This window comes from Propithecus coquereli, unplaced genomic scaffold (genome assembly GCF_000956105.1).
Source record: "Propithecus coquereli isolate 6110/MARCELLA unplaced genomic scaffold, Pcoq_1.0 Scaffold425, whole genome shotgun sequence".
Classification (NCBI taxonomy): Eukaryota; Metazoa; Chordata; class Mammalia; order Primates; family Indriidae; genus Propithecus; species Propithecus coquereli.
Genome location: NW_012150008.1, coordinates 426816 through 430943, shown reverse-complemented (window position 1 = coordinate 430943; position 4128 = coordinate 426816).

The window sequence follows — 4128 nt, the reverse complement described above, 5'->3', positions numbered from 1 at the left end:
TCAAAAATAAATAAATAAATAAATAATAAGGACACCAGTCAGATTGGATTAGAGCTCACCCTAACAGCCTCATTTTAACTTAATCACCTCTTTTAAGGCCCCATTCCAAATAAAGTGACATTGTGAGATGTCCAGGGTTTGGGCTTCAACATATGCATTTGAGGAGGGCACAATTCAGTCCATAACGGCCTCTAAGTTTGGGGTCATTTGTTATGCAGCAAAAGCTGACAGATACAGTATGCGTGCATGCATATAACTGTGTGTGCGCGTGCGCACGGGGATTCTGGCTACTCCCGGTGGACAGTCGGCAGCGGAGTCTCCGTCTCTCTCCCCTCCCCTGGCTCTGCCTTCAGAGCCTGCTCAGCTCCACAGATGTAAACAAATAAAACGGAGAAATCCGCAGCTACAAGCCGGCACAGCCTCCTTCCTTGGCTGCTTAGGAAGGCAGGATGAGATGCAGTAAGTGGCTCCGGGACACCACAGCCAGACTGCCCCGGCGACTTGCCTTATCTGGGCCTCGGTCATCTCTGCGAAGTGGAGATAATACACGTTGGTGGGAGCCCTCCCCTCACCATCTCAGTGAGCCAGACTTTCTCCCCACCAAAACCTGTCATCTCCCCCGGAGAGAGCTGTGGCAGGGGCCAGTGTGTACACACTCCGGGACCCACCTCTCACTGCTTCCAGGCTTATAACCAAAAGTATGTCCCATCTGAGACCCGGAGGGGAGGGGTAAGCTGTGCTTCACGAAGAAAGAGCTTATGCACAAAAAGACTGACAAGACTTCACCAATCTGTCTTGCAGCAGCCTGACAGATGTGTGGAGGAGGAGTCTAAGGCTGTCAGACCAAGGAAGATGAAATACTAGATTTGATCAGCTCCAACCCGTGTGCACGGGTGCACTCACCTGGGACTCGGAACTCAATGTGAGGTGCCCAGGAATGATACTAACAGTCTCCTACGTTGGCTAACTGAAGCCCGGGTCAACAATGATCTATTAGGTCTGAATGTTTATGTCTCCCCTGCCTTAAAAAATTACGGTCGAAACCTAACCACCAAGGTAATGCTATCAGGAGGTAGGACTTTTAGGAGGTGATTAGGTCACGAGGGTGGGGCCCTCACGGATGGGATTAGTGCCCCTATAAAAGAGACCCAGAGAGATAGCAAGCCCCTTCCACCACGTGAGGACACAGCGAGAAGGTACCAACTATGAACCAAGAATCTGGCTCTCGCCAGCCCCTGAATCTGCTGGCACTTTGATCTTGGACTTCTCAGCCTCAGCAACTATGAGAAATAAATTTCTGGTTTTTATAAGCTACCCCATTTATGCTATTTTGTTATAGCAGCCCAAAGAGACTAAGATAACTCCCTTGAGGTAAAAATTACAGACATTACCTGGCATGCTATGGAGGAGCGTGTCTGAAGGCTTCAGGAAATGTGAACGCTGACATTGATCTATTAAGTGCAAACTGCTCAGCTACCCCTAAAGGTACCCCAAGGAGCAGGAGGGCCTGTGGGAGGCTTCTCTCACCAACCAGCAAGGTCAGGGGGTCTCCTGGATCTGTGAAGGGCCCTGTGGCTGCTGTTCATTGTGGGACGAAGAAAATGTGGCCAGGGAATTGGGTTCCATAATCTTGGTGGCAATAATGGGACCTGTGAGTAGTAGAGACCCGGTGGGCACGAAACTTTCAGAAATAAGGCAGGCACAATTATGATGATAAGCCATAGATAAGCCAATTATAATGATAAGGCAGCACGAAATTCAGAATATTTCAACCCACAGGGAATCTAGAATAATGGCTCATTGCCACATCTCTAGAAATGAGGTCACTAGGACATCTCAATAAGGTGCTTCTTGACATACTTAGACTTCTGCATGGGCCCAGCAAACCCAGCACAAGTTGACATAACAGAATTTGTGGACTTTTACTCAGCTCTGATGTAAGCCAATGTGTAGAACCAGAGCCTTTTATTCTGGGGGAGGTGTCGTAAATCTTCTCTCAAGCTAATTTTAGGGTGACCAGGCTCCAGTTAGCAGAGTGAACTGGGGAAGGCAAAATATCCCAACCTCTTGGGGGTATTAGGTTTAGGATGTGAACTTAATGCCCCATAAATGCAATTTACCCATCTGTGATGAGACGAATTGTGCTTGCCTTCCCCCTGAAATTCATGTGTTGAAGACTTAACCCCCAGTCACTCAGAATGTGACTGTATTCGATTTAATTTTTTTCCTTTCTTTTCTTCTTCTAGCTCTGCATGCAGGGAAGGCAGTGACGGTATTTGGAGACAGGGTCTTTAGAGAGGTAATTAAGGTAAAAGGAGCTCATTAGGGTGGTCCCTAACCCGATATGACCGCATCCTTATGAAAAGAAGGAAACACATGCCCCTGGAGGTCTGCAGGTAAATAACTGTTTGAAGTGTAAAGAAAGTATATGTCACAGTTTAAGGGCAGACTTGGAACTGTCTAAAACAATGTGGCGTCTCACAATCAATGGCATGTGGGTTAGGATGAAATACATTTTTCCCCGCTCTCTGTTCACATAGTTCTCTGCTTTCCCAATTGTCTAAAAATCATCTTGTGCCCATTTTTCTAACTGCCAAGGAAGTAATTTAAGAAGGCTGACAGAATTCCTTCATAGAAAGTACCTTAAAATAACAGCTGGCCAGTAGTGAATCCCACATACATGTCCGCTATTATAATTATTTACCTATGTAAATAGATTTGTCATCTCCTTTGCTTTGGATTGAATGACATCAACTACCTGAGACAAAAAAAAAAAAGTATGGGTCGCAAACCCTAGAACCTGCCTTTTCAGGGCTGTGTGGCCTGGGATAAACGACTTGGCGTCTCTGATCCTCAGATTCCTTCTTTCTAAACCTGCGGACTCTGCTCCCTCCCTTGAGGAAGAAAAGTCCCGCCCCTAATTACTGGCCACGCCCACGACCCCTCGCAGGCTGTGGTGGGCGGGGCTTGTGGGGGGGGGCCAGGCACAAGCCCCGCCCCCAGCTGCCCTCCGTCGGGCGCCGAAAGAGGCTGGGACCTGCAGACGCCATGCACACGGACGCTGAGCCTTCTGGGAGTTGTAGTTTCGGTGACCCAGGCCCTGTCAGTGGCGGAGCAGACTGGCGCGCAGGGCCTTCTGGGAGTTGTAGTTCTTCGGAGCCGCGCATCTTGGGCCTCATTCGGTGCGCAGGCGCGGTTCGCCCGGCCTGGCGCGTGGGCCCGTTCGTGGTGGTGGGTGTCTTGGTCTCCGCACCTCTGAGGGAGGAGGGCGCTGGGGTCTGCGCTGGCTTGGGAGGGCCGGACACTAGAGAGAAGCTGAGACGACTCCACGGGGCTTGGCGGGAGCTGCCCCGGGCCTTTGAAGGTGGCACCGGAAGGCGAGGGCGCCGGTATGTAGTGTGCGCGTGCGCGCCTGTGTCTGCGTGTGCACGTATGTTCGCGACTTCAGCGCTGCCTGCCCGTGCAGCTGTGTGACCGTGCGTGTGAGGGCGTCCCCGCGTGTCACCGTGTCTGCACCTGCTCACTCCAGTGGCTTCCCCGCGTGTCAGCATGGCTGTGCCTGGTCACTCCAGTGGTGTGGCGTGTGCCCACCTGTGGGATTCAGGCTCCGCAGGTGAAGCAGCGAGTGTAACCGCGCACGTGTCTGCATGCGTTGGGGGGTCTCTGCATATCACGGCATGTCACACAGACACGTGTGTCTGACGTTGGGCACATGTGAAACGTCTTCTGGGCATGAGGCGTGTGACCCCACGTGTGGGTCTCTGGGCGTGTTACTGTGTAGGGCGGCTCGGTGTGTGTGCCTGCCAGCACCAACTCGGCGGCCTGGGTGCGCCTCAGTATGTGAAGGGCGGTGTGGTTGTATCACAGGATGTGTTTGTGAGAAGCACCTTGCGGGCACGTGGGGTCAGTGCGTGTGTGCATCTGTGCTTGGGGGAGCCCCTGCACACGTGGCCTTTGGCCATGCTGGAGCTCTGCCCACTGGGTGTGACTGCACGGGTGTCCAGGTGTCCCCGTGGGTGGTGTCCCGGCACATGGCCTGCCTGTGTGGAGCAGGGTGGCATGCGTGACCTTGTCCCTGTGTGTGCATGTGTGTGTGTGTGGCTGCAGGTGCACGGCTTCCTGCCTGCG